Below are 18,452 nucleotides of genomic sequence, written 5' to 3' on the forward strand. Positions count from 1 at the left end.
AAATTCATCTTCAACACTGAAACCAGCAATGAAATTCTGCACCTTCTTTAGAAAATCGGAAATTTTGTGCATTTTGTAATCCAATGGTGCCACCAGTGATTTTGAAATTTGACCAACCAAGGCTTCAATTTCACCTCAAGTTGCTAAAGAAAAGAATTTTCGTGGCTGGGAATCTTCTTTTCTTTCCAGGCCACAGCTCATGCTTACTTCTTTTTCGATTAAGTTTCTCGCATGATTCTTCCATCAATGATTAGAAACTAATGGTGCGAAATGCGAATGAAAATTCTTCGTTCCAATTTTCGATAGAAAATTCTTACAGAATTCGACCTGTGTGTGGCTTGCATTACACAAAATCTGGAATTTCTGCTTCCCTGTCTTGTTATCTCAGGAGAGTAAACTTAATTTTTAATGTAAAAGGTGAAATGTATACTAACTTATGCTTATTAGGAAACATTTTGTTGATCTGGTGAAATACAAGAAGGAAGGTGAGCAAAAGACAGGCTTGAGAAGTGATGCAATCCCAGCACCCAGAGGGGAAGCAGCTGTGGGTTAAAGGGGAAGGGAATTGCTCAAGGGAAGGGAGGTACACAGGGCAATCCTCTCATAACACAAATGGCTGAAATCCAGTGGGTAGATACACAAGACAACACTAGCAGAATGGGCTAGGTGTGTAAACAAGAGAGAAACAGGACCCTAGTTAACAGAGTAATGAAGTGTAATTTTAGTGTGGAAGAAGGGGCTTCCGTCTAGACACTCTGCCATAAAGCCCAGATCAGTGGAAGGCTGCAGTAATGGGATCTCTGGAGAGCAATCAGAGTGACCATCAGGTTCTTGGTCACCTCTCTTACAGAAGTCCTTCTTCCCCGATTGCTCAGTTTGGCCGGGCAACCAGATCATTGAAGAGTCCTGGCTGTGCCAAACTTCTTTCAATTCAGAATTATGGAGGCCTCTGTGCTCTTGGCAACCTTCAGCGCAGCAGAAATGATTTATCGCCTTCCCCAGATCTGTGCCTTGCAATAATCCTATCCCGGAGCTCTACAGACCGTTTCTTTGAATCATGGCTTTTTTTTCTGATACAGTATGCATTGTAAACTGTGAGGCCTTTTACCCCCGGTTCACATATATGCAGCCGTGCGGGCTTCGTTTTGCACGGGCACAAGAGCCAATTCATTTGAATGGACTCCTGTGACACGCAGGGAAGTCCCTGCACTTCTTCTGAATACACAGCCCGCATGGGAGCCTCGGTTCGCATTACGGCTGCGTCTTCCAGTGCGGGCAGCGTGCCATTAGAACTAATGGCACCAGCCCCCGGGTCCGCATTCCTCAGTGCGGGTGGTACGGCTGCACGGATTTTCGTGCGGATCCGCAGCCGCACCACCCGCCTTATGCACGCCATAGACGGGTCGAAAACCGGCCATTTTTAAAAAAACGAAAAATCGGTCGTTCAATAGGCCGCCGTTACCACCAATGGTAAAAAATAAAGAAATCGGCTGATTTTCGTCCCGTCTACGGCCGGCATTTAATTACTTCTGTTCCTTGCAGAGAGCACAGCTATTATATTTGACATGAAAACATATTGCGGTTGCAACAATGTATCCATTTCGGATACAGCTGGTTTTTATTCGGATACAAATAGATACATTGTTGCAACCGCAATACTTTTCATATAAAATATAATAGCGGACTGGAATTCTTCTTTTTCTTATTTTTTCTTCTTCTTGCAGGTCACGGCTCATGTGCAGATTTTTTATTGGTAAAACAATCGGCCGATTTGCCCATCATTGCCGGGAAAATCGGCTGATTTTTTCCTAACTTTACCGATAAAAAAAGTGCCAAAACCCCGAAAAATGGCCGACCAATTAACCCACTAACGGTGTGAAAATCGGCTGATTTTTTTTTTTTTTTTTTGGCTGAAAAATCGGCCGATTTTCGACCCGTCTATGGCCTGCATTATAGAGAGGTGTGTGCCTTTCCAAATCACATCTAATCAATTCATCTTACCACAGGTGGACTCCAATCAAGGTGTAGAAACATCTCAGCAATGATCAAGAGAAATGGGAGGCACCTGAGCTAAATTTCAAGTGTTGCTGCAAAGGGTCTGAATACTTATGCCAATGTGATATTTCAGTTTTTTATTTTTAATAAATTCACAGACATTTCTAAAATCCTGTTTTCATTTTGTTATTATGGGGTACTGAGTGTAGATTAATGAAAAAAATTATTTAAACTGTAGTATCAGGTTGCAACATGACAAAATTGAGAAAAGTAAATGAGAGTCTGAATACTTTCTAATCACACCACTGCAATTTAAAATCGTGCGATTTGTGTGTAATTTCAGGTCTGATTTCTGAAGACTTTATTGCTACTTGTAAAGATTTTCAGCAATTTCTTGCAATTTGCAGTGTGATTTCCATTATATTCTATGTATGTGAAATTGCAACAAAACTGAAGAAAAGGTAATGCAAGAACTACTTTAGAAATCGCGCTGTAGCAAATCGCACATGTTAAGACACTGAAATTCACATTCATTAGATGCGATTTCAATTCACAAATTGCACCTGAAATCGCACCGGTTTGACCGGGCATAAGGAAATGGAACTACTCAGTAATTGCCCAATAGTACAAAATCAAACTGCTAACAGTCTTATGTATGATACTTATTTTCACTTATACCTCCCGCATGCTTTTTAGTCAGTGTATTTTGGAATGTCGGGCAGGGTAAGGTACAGTCAACAGCATAGCAGCAGGGAGATGATAGATGAACAAGGGACTTCAAAAAAGACTGACAAATACAGAGGCTGGCCTAATAAAGACAGCTACAGTTTTCTTACAACTGCTTTTTATTGGAAGAGGCAATGCTAAAAAAAACCCTTTTGGCTAATAAAGTATTTTTGCATTAACTGCATAAAAGTTACATTATAGTGATTGATGAAAAACATACTCAAGACAGACTGGTCCTTTACTTTTCCCCTTGAGCCCTCACACTTATGCGGTGTGGTATATCACATGTGATTCACACAGAAACCGCACTGCATTCCTGGGCAAGCTGCAGGACCCTTTTTTTTTGTTCGCACTAGAATTGGATTTCATGGGTATTCACACCTATGCAATCTGATTCTGCACATCTCACCATGTTTTGCAAACCGATTTCGGGGTGCTGTTACCATACACACCCACAGCGTTTTGTATGAACGGGGTGCGAATATGATGAGGTGTAGAATTTGCACACAAACCAGTGCAAATCCCGCACTGCATCAGTGTGAACCCGGGCTCAAAGTACTTCGTTAGTGCACCAACTGGGTTGGAGAGAGTGTTTGTTTTGTTTTTTTTTCAATGGAACGTGCCTCAGTGGCTCTTGAAAACACAGATATTCCACTTCAAAATCTTTGTCCTGCCACATGTCTATCCCATGGATGGACTGCCCTCTGCAATTTAACTTATTCTAGTTTCCATAAAAAAAAACATCAAGTAGATTGCTTGTCAGCATGAAGTTCGGGTACGTGTGCACATCTTCCATTTGCAGTCTAATATCTTTGAATGAAGGGCACGGTTTTATGTATAAAGTCACTCAGGCTGGTATACACTTACTGGTTTGCTTGTAGATCCTCAATCTCCAGTAGCACACCTTTCTCATGGAGCCGGGCTGCCGTATATTTCAGAGATATCTTCTTGCTCTTTTTCACCCCTCCTGGTTTCTTGGAAACTCTGAATTTAAGAAATAAAAAAATAAACTGAATGTTTCCCAATTCTGTGTTTTTTTTATAGAAAAGGAGAAAGTATCTAATATTTAAAAAGCAAAAAAAAAAAAAGCAGTCAGCAGCAACCAAATTTCAAATCATCTAAGTTCTGAAAGTGACCAATTCTAAAATCTGATTGCTTGATATTGGTAACTAAACATCACTTTTTAAATATAATTAAAAAAAATAAGTCTATTTGTGTTGAAAACACAAGTCAAACCAAGCCCGCCCAAATCACAGAAAGAATATCTTTGGTACTCACTTGCCCTTGCTTGCCAGGTTGTCCAGGCAAGTCTTGATGTAACTCTTGTAATAGTCTACTTGTTCTTCATAAAACAGAGCCTTGGAGTTCAGAGCAGAATGAGTCTGCTGCAGCTTCACCAGTTCAGCCTTTCTCCTTTGTCGGTATCGCCTTTGATTACAAATCTCCTGAAGTAGAAAGCACAGCAAGCTTTTAATTAAAATTCAGGACAGATTTATTTATTGCATACATGTTCAGTAAAGTTTTCTGCCTTTTTCGTTTAAAACATAAAATTTCTGGTTTATCTTCTGCACTAAGTGCCTTACATGATCATATACTATTCCTCACATTGTAAATATCCCTGGTGCCCAATGCACAGCCTGGTGGTTCCTATGTGAGCCAAATGCAAAACTCCTGCGCTCCGGGACCCAGGCCGGTGGTAAGTAGATGGAATCAAACTCCAAAAAGGAAGGGACCACCGGAATAGACAAGGTCGTGCAGCTCCACATCAAGGCTGGGGAAGCCCAAACTAAACTGTGAAGGAGAACAACAAAAGAGAAGCGCACCAACCTTGCGCATTACCTCAGTAACCAAAAATTTATTGAATAAAAGAATGGTACTCACAAACAGCGAATAAAAACAAGCATGTAAGTCCTCAAGGGGACTTTAGAGGCAAGATGCCAATGCGAATCCCGTCATGGAGGAAGCCACTCAGTACAGCTGACGCGTTTCGAAGGACGTGCCTTCTTCCTCAGAGCTGACGGGATTCGCATTGGCATCTTGCCTCTAAAGTCCCCTTGAGGACTTACATGCTTGTTTTTATTCGCTGTTTGTGAGTACCATTCTTTTATTCAATAAATTTTTGGTTACTGAGGTAATGCGCAAGGTTGGTGCGCTTCTCTTTTGTTGTTCTCCTTCACGGTTCCTATGTGAGGCCAGCCATGTTTTGGGCTGGGTCCATCACCAGTTGGAGACTAGAGGGTTTAAGCAGTATCAACCGTAGTGTTGCCCACTAGCCTTGCCGCCTGCCCACCAACATTCCTAGTGCCAACTGTACCTGCTGGTCCCACCCTTTCCCAACCATTATTCCCACCCCTAGCTTGCAATTGTCAGCGCATTGCCCACTGAATCAGTGATAGGGCAGGGCTGTATACAGGTGGGAAGAAGGCAGTTTGAAAACTCAGTTGGAACCTGTGACAATCTTCCGCTTTGTGACGACTGACCATGCCTAACCAATGTGAGGGGGTCACCTAACCACTGAACACCAAATTGACAGTCACTATGACGTGCCTCCATACATTGGTGGGCATTGAAGTGCCCTCTTAACCATTTCAATGCCGGGCAATTTTACACCTTCCTGCCCAGGCCATTTTCAGCGCTCTCTCACACTTTGAATGACAATTGCGCGGTCATACAACATTGTACCCAAACTAAAATGTTATCATTTTCTTCACACAACTAGAGCTTTCTTTTGGTGGTATTTAATCACCGCTGGGGTTTTTATTTTTTGCTAAATTAACAAAAAAAGACCACAAATTTTGAAAAAAAACCCACGTTTTTCTTTGTTTCTGTTATAAAAGTTTACAAATAAATAATTGTTCTTCATAAATTTAGGCCGAGATGTATTCTGCTACATGTCTTTGGTGAAAATAACCCAAATTAAGATGTATTATTTAGTTTGTAGGAAAGTTATAGCGTTCACAAACTACGGTATAGATCTGAAAATTGATCAGTCCTGAAGTACTGACAGCCAATCTAATTTCTTGAGGTCCAAGAATGTCATAGTAGTACAGATATCCCCCAAATGACCCCTTTTTGCAGAGTAGACAGTCCGACGTACTTCATAAGAGGAATGGCGAGTTTTTTGAAGTTGTATTTTATTTTCATAATTTTTTGAAAAATGAAAAAATTATTTTCACTATTTTTTTTTTTTACATACTGTCACCAGTGCAGTACAGCGTCATCATATAACTGACATGGCGGTGAACAGGGACACTGACTGGTGACAGTATGAAAAAAAAATATATATATATTTTTTTTATTTTTTTTTATTATTTTTAATTACATTTTTTTTTTTTTTTTTTAAGATTTTTTTTTCATATTTTACTATGACCAAAGTAGTACAATGTTACCAAAGTAACATTGTACTACTTTGGGGAAGTGATCAGATTTTTTTTTTTTTTTATACAATTTGCTTATAGCAAAGAATTACTTTGCTATAAGCAAGCATTTACCTGAATGAAATCGATTCATTCAGGTTTTTTTTTTTTGTGCTTAGCTGTGATTTGGCCACAGCTAATCACATGACATGTGCATGTGACCTGCTGTGACCATTCACAGCTAGGCACTAGTATACAATGGATGGCATGAATGAAGCCATCCATTGTATACAACTGTCATGTGACCTGCTGTGATTGGTCACAGCAGGTCACATGGTACCGGCAACGGGGGCCGGTACTCAGATCTGTCATCGGCCGTGTCCGAGGCACACGGCCGGTGACAGATCGCACCGCTGCGCGGCTCTGCAACCGCGCGAACTGCGCATGTGCGGGAGCACGCCAAATGGCGTGCACCCGGAAGGCTGCAGCATTTTTGTGACCGCCAAATGGCTATAGGCCGGGCGGCTAATGGCTAAATTGAATGACAATGAACAAGGAGGAAACAAGTTAAGTAAAACTGCCACTGACCACCAATGAAGGGGGTTTAAATAGCACAATACTGATCACCAATATAGGTGTAATTATTGCAGTCACAGACAGCAATGCAGGGGGACATTACTTTATCAATTGACATCAATGTGGGCAATTACTATTACTGCTATGAACACCAATGATGAGGCTTGTTTTACCCCCACTTTCTCCTCAGTGTGCACTGCAGTATAAAATACAGCAGGACCAACATTTTCAGGTGTTGAGGTGTTTTACAGCCAATGAGTGCTCTGCCTAACTTGATGCAATGCACTTCAATCCATGAAAAAGTGCTGCTATTGTGTAGTCCGCTGGATATGAAGGCAGTAAGCATATAAGGTCTGTCTCTTAATATGAATTTAGAGAAAGAAATATAAGATCCAGCATCTTAAGGGGAAGTTCCGCTTTAAAGATTGGTCCCCCACTTCCCATTAAGGATTGACACCTTTGGGGAGAGGGGGGGGTCAGTGGAATGGGTACCCGAATTTGACAGGTACCCACTTCCACTGCGATTGCCTAGGCGATCGTAAGCGGTAGTTGTCCTCCCTCCCCGAAGTCTTGTGTGGCACGTGACAGGTCCCAGAAGATGATGGGGCATATTCAAGGCTTTGGACTTCTTTTTATTTCCTTTCCATCTTTATAACATTCCATTACCTTGTTATGCAGGTCTTTTAACAGATCTTTTCTGATCCCCATGGCTCAGTATCTAGCTTGCTCAGGTCATCCACATAAGAGCTAACAAACTGATTATTTATACACAGACACTTACCCTTGGTTCACAAATCCACGTTCCTGTGGGCTGTCTTTTGCACGGGCTCGAGAGCCCATTCATTTGAATGGAATCCCGTGCCCTGGGACACGCAGGGAAGAACCATATAAAAATGTATTTGGCAGTAATTACGGGTGGGGAGGGGTTGGTGGACAAAGAATATTCAAGAACATTCATACTCTTTTTATTATGCGGCCATAGAGATTTAAGCGGTTGATTTACTAAAGGCAAATATACTGTGCCCTGCAAGTGCAGTTGCTCTAGACCCGAGGGGAAGCTCTGAAACGAGAGGAAACTTCTATCATCCAAGCATGTGAAAGCAAAAATGCAGTTTTTTTTTTTAAATTTTCCTTGCTTGTGATTGGGTAGTCTTTGCTAAGTCATGCTGTACCTCATTTACTAAGCTCTGGAGCAACTGCACTTGCAGTGCCCATTATATCTGCCTTTAGTAAATTAACCCCAGTTTTGATAAAGGTACTTCTTTTCACTGCATACATTACTATAAAACACTTTTATAGGAGAAGTTTTAACTAATTCAGTATTTTTACAATGTTAAATAACTAATTCTGCAGAAACCAAGATTGCAGTGAAAATATATGAGATGATGATGCTGGATCCAACATTTTAAACCCTTCCATAGTATAATATAATTTGAAAAATCTAAACAAAACATTATGCCAGAAAGCATTGAAGTTAAAAAAAAAATGCACCAGTTCTGCTTTCAGAAAACAAATAAAATTGCCTGGAGTTACATTCCAGTTTGGCAACACTTTCATAGAACACAGAAACTAGTATACAAGGTATAGGTAGCCAAAAGGAAATCCGTATATAGTTGTGCTCAAAAGTTTGCATACCCTGGCAAAAATCATGAAATTTTGGGATTGATATTGAAAATATGACTAATCATGTTATTAAACGGTCTTTTATTTAAAGATAGTGATCATACGAAGCCATTTATTATCACATAGTTGTTTGGCTCCTTTTTAAATCATATTGATATGAGAAATCACCCAAATAGCCCTGACCAGAAGTTTACATACCCTGGAATGTTTGCCCTTGGTACAGACACAAAAGGTGACACACACAGGTTAAAAATGGCAATTAAAGGTTAATTTCCCACATACGTGGCTTTTTACACTGCAATTAATGCCTATTTATAAAATGTCACTGAGTTTGTTAGCTCTCACGTGGATGAAGGCTAGATACTGAGCCATGGGGATCAGAAAAGAACTGTCAAAAGACCTGTGTAACAAGGTAATGGAACTTTATAATGCTGGAAAATGATATAAAAAGATATCCAAAGCCTTGAATATGCCTATCAGTACTGTCCAATCACTTATTAAGAACTGAAAAGTTTTGGGATCTTTTGAAACCAAGCCAAGGTCAAGTAGACCAAGAAAGATTGCAGTCACAGCTTCCGGAAGAATTGTTCAAGTTCTAAAGGAAAACCTACAAGTAACCTCAAGAGAAATACACGCTTATCTGGAAAAAGATGGTGTGGTTGTTTTGAAGGAGCACAATACACAGATACTTGGACAAAAATGAGCTGCATTGTCAAGTGGCCAGAAAGAAGCCTGTACTGCGCCAATGCCACAAAAAAGGCTGGTGAGGCACATCAAGGTGTTGTCGGGATATTGTAACCAGGCATTTTTGAGGCATTGATACAGTAATGGCTTCTTTCTGGCCGCTCGACCATGTAGCTAATTTTTGTGCAAATATTGTAGTGTGCTCCTCCAAAACAACCACGCCGTAATTTTCCAAAGCAGCCTGTATTCCTCCTGAGGTTACCTATGGGTTTTTCTTTGTATCCCAAACAATTTTTCTGGCACTTGTGTCTGCAATCTTTTTTTGGTCTACCTGACCTTGGCTTGGTATCAAGGGATCCCTGAATTTTCCACTTCTTAATAAATGATTGAACAGTACTGACTGTCATATTCAAGGCTTTGGATATCTTTTATATCTTTTTCCATCTTTATAAAGTTCCATTACCTTGTTATGCAGGTCTTTTGACAGTTCTTTTCTGCTCCCCATGGCTCAATATCTAGCCTGCTCAGTGCATTCATGTGAGAGCTTACAAACTCTAATACTATTTATAAACAGAAACTAACAACAACAACAACCTCCTCGATCCCCTACAGTCCGGCTTCTGTCCCCTACACTCCACCGAAACTGCCCTACTTAAACTCTCCAACGACCTGCTAACCGCCAAAGCTAATGGCCACTATTCAGTGCTCCTACTCCTTGACCTCTCTGCGGCCTTCGACACAGTCGACCACCCCCTCCTCCTCAAAAAACTACACTCTCTTGGCCTCAGAGATTCTGCTCCCTCCTGGCTCTCATCCTACCTGTCACAATGCTCTTTCAGCGTTACCTATAATGCTACCACCTCCCCCTCTCTGTTCGGGTCCCTCAAGGCTCCGTCCTCGGGCCCCTTCTCTTCTCCATCTACACCTCCTCCCTTGGCCAACTCATACACTCTCACGGCTTCAACTACCACCTATATGCCGACGACACACAAATCTATCTCTCAACCCCCCACCTCACCACCTCAGTCTCTGCCCGAATCACACACCTACTGAGCGACATATCAGACTGGATGTCGCTCCACTTCCTGAAACTGAACCTCTCCAAAACAGAGTTTCTTGTCTTCCCCCCAGCCCTGACACCACCCCCCATTGACTTCTTCATCACATCCAACAACGCCACCATCAAACACGCCCCGCAGGCCAGAGTACTTGGTGTCATTCTGGACTCCAACCTATCCTTCCAGCCCCAAGTCCAATCTTTACCAAGCTCGTGCAGACTCCACCTCCGCAACATCGCCAAAATACGCACGTTCCTAACCCCAGAAACCACTAAACAGCTCATCCACTCCCTCATCATATCACGACTCGACTACTGCAACTCCCTCCTTACTGGCCTGCCTCGTCGCTGGCTATCCCCGCTTCAGTCGATCCTGAATACGGCTGCCAGACTCATTCACCTTTCCAACAGCTCCATTTCCGCCACCCCCCTCTGCCAATCCCTCCACTGGCTTCCGATTGCGCAACGGATCAAATTCAAAATCCTAACACTGACGTACAAAGCTGCCCACCATACTGCCCCGAACTACACCACTGACCTACTATCCAAGTACCACCCAGCACGCACACTCCGCTCCTCACAAGACCTCCTTCTCTCTAGTTCCCTGGTCTCCTCCTTCCATGCCCACCTCCAGGACTTCTCCAGAGTTTCACCCATCCTCTGGAACTCCCTGCCCCAACCCATCAGATTATCACCTACTCTCCTCTCCTTTATGCGCACCCTGAAAACCCACCTCTTCAGGGAAGCCTACCCCACCCCCTGCTAACTTGCCAACCTCCTCCACTCTTCCTACCACCCCATCCCCCACAGCTATCTCCTCCTGTGCCACCATCCCCTCCCTCCTAGATTGTAAGCTCGAAAGAGCAGGGCCCTTGATCCCCTCATGTTTTGCATTGTATTGTTGTTGTTCTGTCACATGTTCTGTCCCCCTTTGTAATGTACAGCGCTGAGCGAACTATTGGCGCTTTATAAATACTGTATAATAATAATAATTGCAATTTAAAAGCCACAGATGTAGGAAATTAACCTTTAATTGCCATTTTAACCTGTGTGTGTCACCTTGTGTGTCTGTACCAAGGCCAAACATTCCAAGGGATGGAAACTTTTAATCAGGGCTATTTGTTAGATTTCTGTTATTACGATTTAAAAAGGAGCCAAACAACTATGTGAAAATAAATGGCTTCATATGATTACTATCCTTTAATAAAATACTGTTTTTTGGAATGATCAGTCATATTTTCAATATCAATTCCAATATTTCAGTTTCTGACAGGGTATACAAACATTTGAACACAACTGTATATCAAAGACCACATTTTTTAAACCTGCACAGACAATAGATGACAAGTGTGAGGGTGTGTCAGGCAGAACACACATATAGTAGCACATATATACAGCATGTGATAAAAAACGAAAGTCACCTTGAGCACTAAAAACAGCACTGAAATTCTGCACCTAACACAAATTACTGGAATTTCCCCTTCCCTGTTTTGTATGTCATCTCATGAGAGCAAAATTTTTAAATCTTAATGTGACAGGTTAAACATGTAAAATGTCAGTACTGCAAACTAGATAAGTGGCTCATTTTGCATGGTCTATTTAAGTATATCTCGATGGCCACCCACCTAATGTTGAATAGCTCCCCCTTTTGTCACCAAAACAGCCCTGACCCATTGTGAGGTGAGGCCTCCATGGATCATACTTAGTTTTCCAGCACATCCTGCAGATGCTAGATTGGATCGAGATCTGCAGAATTTGGAAGCCAAATCAACACCTTGAACTCATTGCATTCCTCAAAGCATTCTTGAACCATTTTTGCAGTGGGGCAGGGCGCTTTATTCTGCTGAAAGAGGCCACTGCCATTATAAAATACAGTTTGGTATCTGTCACCAAGCCATCAGTAACAGCCTTTAAGTTATGTAAATTGTGAGGTGAGGCCTCAATGGATTAGACTTATTTTTCCAGCACATTCTACATATGCTAGATTGGATCGAGATATGTAGAATGTGGAAGCCAAATCAGCACCTTTAACTTATTGCATTCCTCAAAGCATTCTTGAACCATTTTTGCAGTGGGGCAGGGCACATTATCCTGCTGAAAGAGGCCACTGCCATTATAAAATACAGTTTCCCTGAAGGGGTGTACTTGGTCAGCAACAATGCTTAGAAAGGTGGTATATATACGTATATATATATGTATGTATATGCGTTTATAAAAACTACAAAAGATTGCACTTTAAATAACCCCCTCCAACCCCTCATCTTATAACAAGTAGAGGAGGTTGAGCTTTGCTCCCAAGGCATCTAGCCCTGGTTATTTACTACTTGACCTCCATACAGGTTGGTCATCAGCTCTGAGGAAAGGGATTCGTCCCCGAAACGCGTCAGCCATATGACCGCACTGACAGTGAGAACACCTTGCCCGCCGTTGTGGCCATTGTCATTTTTCTATGCTTTTTAGATACATGCTTCGTCTGTGAGTATATTTTTATTATTTCATTCCTACAATAAACCTTGGATAATGCACTAGGTGTGTGCGCCACCTGTTTTCTCTCTATCTGGTATGTGTCAAGTAATATCCACATGAAAAGGCAGCACCCAAGGCTTCCCATAACATTTTCCAAAACATCACACTGCCACCGCTGGCTTGCCTTCTTCCCATAATGCATCCTGATGCCATTTCTTCCCCAGGTATGCGACACACACATGCACCCAACCAAGTCACGTGCGAGAGTGACGTAACGCGTAGATACGCCAGCGGGAGGAGCTTTTGACGATCGACGGCTTGACGTCATATCCGGCGCGGGCGCCATCTTGGTGCTCCGGTTTCCGAATCACAGTACACCCCTGGAGTGGTGTAAAGGCTTGCTTGCTTTCAGGTCTATGTGAGTAGTTTTTAGTCTTCTTTGTTTTATAATAAAAGGTTTTACACTATACGAGTCTCTTTTGCCTCACTGGTGACCATACTGGAGGGCCATACACTGGAGAGACACCACGGACTTCATCCACCGCTTATGTTATAGCCAAGAGGAGGGATTTGCACCATTGCAAGAGGGATCCATCTACTATCTGGAGGAATATTCCATCTATTACACAAGGCTCTTTGGTCCCTGGGGGCCTGGGCAGGAAGGTGAGGGGGCACCCCAGCTATAGAGGATTGGCACACTGCAATTCACATCTGCATGGAGTTTGTGTGACACATAAGGACACTATTTCACCAATTTATTCATGTCACCTCTATGTATGTCATTTTCCTAGTTGTCCGCTTCACCCCACATTGATGTCAGTTATTTGTGTTCAAGTCTATTTGCATACTTGGGATATATATCACTGAGTCGCCTGTTTTAATATAGCGCCGTATTATTTGTTTATATTCATGCACCCAACCATCCACACAATGTAAAAATAGTGATGGGCCGAACACCCCCCCCCCCCTGAATTTCGAACTCATTGCAAGTCTATGGGACTCGAACTTGTAAATTCAAAAGTGCCCATTTTGAAGGCTTATATACAAGTTATTGGCCATGAAAGGGGTGTGGGGACTCGGGTACGGTCCTGAGGTACATAAATCAGTGAAAAAAAAAACTTACAAAAGTATTATTTTTAAAGGGGTAGTCATTTTTCATTGCCTACAGTTAAAAAAAAAAAAAAACCTTTAAATATCATGCCTGGGGGGTTCTCTTAAACTATCTGCAAACTTTCACATCTGTACAATGTATAGAACCTGCTTTAGCAAAAAAAAAGTGAAATGTAATATTTAGAAAAAAAACCTAATCCTTTACGTCTGGTAGGATGGTTTGGAGGGACTCTACAGTAAAAGATATTTTAAAAAGTGCGTGGGGTTCCCCCTAAAAGCCATACCAGGCCCTTTAGGCCACATGCCTTTTAAATTAGGACAGTGTCCCCATGCCGATGGGGACAAGGGCCTCTTCCCCACAACCCTGACCCAGTGGTTGTGGGGGTCTGCAGGCAGGGGAGCTCATTACCATCAGGGTACCCCTTTAAATAATGATTCTGCCCCCCTCCTTGTGAGTGAGTAAGGGGTACTTGTACCCCTACCCATTCACTAAAGGGTTAAATTGAGTAAAAAATAAAGAGACCAGACTTTTTAAAAATTCCTTTAACATAAAAAAAAACAAACGTTTGTAATAAGTCCTTTGCCGGTCAAATGTGAACAATCGGGCGGAGCTAGGGGTAACTATTGTGATGTGATTGGCCAAAACATTGCACCTGACGACCTGTGGTCAGTTGCATTGTTTGGCCAATCACAATACACTGTGAAAGTGCAGTGCATTGTGGGACCCGGCAGGTGAACAGCCTGCCAAATGCCCTTACCATTCATGTGTTCGCAGAACACATGAATGGCCGATGTTCGAGTCGAACTTACAGCCCATTACTATGTAAAAGGAAACGCGATTCATCAGACAGGCCACCTTCTTCCATTACTCCGTGATCCAGTTCTGATGCTGTTTTGCCCATTGTAGGCGCTTTTGCCAGTGGACATGGGTCAGCATGGGCACTCTGGATGGTCTGCGGATACACAGCTGCACACACCACAGACTGCACTGCCCGTTTATTCTGCTTTCGACACAACAATTTCAGGGACAACAGATTTACTTGCTGCCTACCTATTGCTGATTGGTATTTAAAAAAATAAATAAATATATATATATATATATACACACACACGTGCGTATGAAGGGCAATTTATACAGATTTTCAGTGTCATCTACAGGAAACAAAATACTTATTCAAAGGAATATGGTGAAATGCATGAATGAAGGTCAGCAAGAGAGAGGCTTGAGCAGTGATGCAATCCCAGCACCCAGAGGCAAGGAGCTGTGGGTTAAAGGGGAAGGAAATTGCTCAAGGGAAGGGAGGTACACAGGGCAATCCTTACATAGCACAGATGGCTGAAATGTAGTAGGTCAATACCCAAGACAACACTAATAGAAAGGGCTGGGCACATAGGAGGAAAAAACAGGATCATAGTTAACAGAACAGTAATGAAGTGTGATGTTAGTGCATTACACTACTCCCATATTAAACGTCCCAACAGCACTCTATATTGGTCTGCTCCATAAGGGCTCTTGGTAATTACAATCCCCAGTCCCCAACTGTTTATGTACTGTACTGGTTCACATATATGCAGATTGGATGCGGTTTGAACCACATCCAATCTGCATGACAAGTGAAATAACATTGCTTCCTATGGTGCCTGTTCACATACTGTATGTCCTGTACACTGGCAGTGCTGATTCAATGCGGATTGAAAAAGAGTCCTGTCCGATTTCTGAGCAGTGCAGTCTGGTTCAGGTGCGGATTAACAGGCTATTGAATTCTATGGGAACTGTTTCTAAACCACACGTCATCAGTTGTGAACAGGATAAAATCTTGACCTGAACCTGATCTAAAACTAACCTGAACCGCTGAACAACTACTGTGTCACTTAGCTGTGATATCTGAGCTTCAATCTGCAACGCACATGTGTGTACCCACACGACTCCTTTGCAAGTAACTTTATGTCCACCAGATTTAAGAAATATTTTGGTCCAAAGACCTTTTTAAAAATCCTAATGTACCACTGGAAACTTGTGTTGAAACATGTCCCCTAGAAACCCAATAGCTGTATTCTGGTGGATGCGACTGTCAGTAAATGCAGGACACATCATTCAGACGTGAACAGACATCTGGGTTCAGGTATCTCTCAATATATGCTCTGGATATATTGCTGGCTTTTTGGAGGACATTATAAGGCTGGCCATACACTATACAATTTTCTGTCCAATTTCTGCCCATTTTCCTTTAGATTTAACTTCCACTATGTAAAGCAAGGGCCTGCCTAATTGGATACAGTTGAAAGTGTTGTTCAGGTTTGACCTCATATTCTATGGTTTTTGGTAAATCTAAAGCAAAATTCTCAAGAAAATTGTATAATGTATGGCCAGCCTAATTAAAAGAGCAAACTAAATGGGAGAAACCCGTCCTTTCAAAGCTTGTATGCTCACCTAGGCGAGGATGACATATGAAGTAGGATATCTACATATAGTTTACATGGGCGAAGATATGATGGGGATCTCTGTCAAGTCTATAACGCATGGCAGAGAGCTGCAGCGTGTGTACACATTTGTGCAATCCCACAAAACCCAAATTCATGTCTGGAAAGCAGTAGGTCCTTGCCAGTCTCTGGGGCCAGACAGAGACATACAGGTATTTCCATGCATACAATGGAGTCTTGCAGAGTTTTGCACATGCATAGACGTGCCATGGGCCTCTGCCAGGTCATATAGACTAGAAATAAAAAAACTTTAGCTAGATAGGCTGCAGTTCCTCTTTCAAGAGTTCCTAAATTTTTTGTAGCCACAGATTGAGTATTATTATATACGGTTGTGCTCAAAAGTTTGCATCCCCTGGCAGAAATTGTGAAATTTGGGCATTGATATTGATAATATGACTGATTATGCCAAATAATTGTCTTCTATTTAAGGATAGTGATCATATGAAGCCATTTATTTTCTCATAGTTATTTGGCTCCTTTTTAAATCATAATGATAACAGAAATCACTAATCCATTAGTCACCTTAAGTGTCATTGAATGTTTACGATGACACTAACTATAGACATTGGTCTCTGATGTGGGATGTACCCACTATGACCAGGAGACCAAATGTGTGGGTGAAGTGGACAAGCTGGTACTTTGGTAGCTGGAGATCTGCAGGTTGTCCTGATCTAGATGCTAAAACATATACAATTGTGCTCAAAAGTTTGCATACCCTGGCAGACATCGTGAAATTTTTGAATTGATATTGAAAATATGACTGATCATGCCAAAAGAAGTCTTTTATTTAAGGATAGTAATCATATGAAGCCATTTATTAAGTGTTCTTGCATGGCAAGACCACTTACTGTTATCTCACATATATATTCCTATTATTATAATAGCCAAATTTACCACCCTAACTCCTCCCACAGTTTTTACACTACATAGACAGTAATATACCGAAACGTGCGAATTGTTCCCGATTGGTGTGCTATTACTTTGTGGAACGATTCGACAAATGGTTCACGAAATATCGGCGTTTTTGTGGTGAAATTGGTCCCATAGGAATGAATGGCGGAATGTTCAAAACTAGAGTGGGAGCTGAAAAATCAGGACATGATTTCTAAACTGCCATCACTCCCTCATTTTCAAGCCCACCTACACAAATCTTATATCAAAACGTTCAGCTATCACTGCTGCCACTAAAAATGTCCACGGCTAAGCCATAGTCCTGATAGTTTTTACAATATGACCATTTGTTTGCAACTCACGCCGCCCATTGACATTCATTGAAACTCCACTCTAACCACCTCAAATTTGAAGGGCAATTTCTAAACTGCGACTGTGCCTTCATTTTTAATATTTCATATTTCAGAGACATACTATGCATCAAAGATGCATTTGAAGATGGCAACCGCCAGTGAAGTGAGCAAGTTGGAGCAGTTTGTTTTTTACCGCTCTTCTCTGCCCTTGCTGTAGAGTGAGTTGCCATAGGAACCCAGGTGTGTGAGCAGGCAGCAGAGTGACAAGCCACTCCACCCAGTTACTCCGTCCACTCCAGTTGTAGACTACTGGTGGAGGCAAGAACACTTCACACAATTTCCCCAGAAATTGTAGCTTTTCTAGTTATCACATAGTTGTTTGGTTCATTTTTAAATCATAATGATAACAGAAATCACCCAAGTTGCCCTGATCAAAAGTTTACATACCATGGAATGGCCTTTGTATAGACACACGAGGTGACACACACTGGTTAAAATGGCAAATAAAGGTTCATTTCCCATATCTGTGACTTTTTAAATTGCAGTTAGTGTCTGTGTATAATAGTCACTGAGTTTGTTAGCTCTTATGTGGAAGCACTGAGCAGGCGAGATACTAAGTCATGGGAAGCAGAACAGAACTGTCAAAAAACCAGCATAACAAGGTAAAGACACTTTATAAAGATGGAAAAGGATATTAAAAGATATCCAAAGCCTTGGATATGCAAATCAGTACTGTTCAATCACTTATTAAGAAGTGGAAAGTTTGAGGATCACTTGATACTAAGCCAAGGTCAGGTAGACCAAGAAAAATTGCAGCCACAACTGTCAGAAGCATTATTTGGGATACAAAGAAAAACCCACAAGCAACCTCAAATACAGGCTGCTCTTGGAAAAGATGGTGTGTTTGATGGAGCACAATATGACAATACTTGAAAAAATTAGGTGCATGGTCAAGTTGCCAGAAAGAAGCCTTTACTGCGGCAATGCGACAAAAAAGGTTAGTGACCCATGTCAAGGTGTTGTCAGGCATATTGTAGTAAACGGTCACTTGATGGCTAACCTGGAAAGTTAACCCAGGCAGATCCCACCCTCTATTCAGCGCTGCTGGCTTTGCTCTGTTATGTTAGTGACAGC

General features: G+C 41.8%; 1 long non-coding RNA gene across 10 annotated transcripts in view; it reads left to right on the forward strand.

Annotated features, from left to right (window-relative positions):
* LOC149455897 (uncharacterized) overlaps nucleotides 1-2,165 on the forward strand; it is a 363,195-nt gene extending 361,030 nt beyond the window's left edge. For all 10 annotated transcript variants that reach the window (XR_016314014.1, XR_016314016.1, XR_016314010.1 and 7 more), the window contains one exon: nucleotides 2,007-2,165. This is a non-coding gene — a long non-coding RNA (uncharacterized LOC149455897). The remainder of the gene's footprint in view (nucleotides 1-2,006) is intronic.
* The last annotated feature ends 16,287 nt before the right edge of the window (nucleotides 2,166-18,452 follow it).

The sequence above is a fragment of the Staurois parvus genome, unplaced genomic scaffold, assembly GCF_062004578.1.
Source record: "Staurois parvus isolate SC_StPar_1 unplaced genomic scaffold, SC_StPar_1.0 ptg000385l, whole genome shotgun sequence".
Lineage (NCBI taxonomy): Eukaryota > Metazoa > Chordata > Amphibia > Anura > Ranidae > Staurois > Staurois parvus.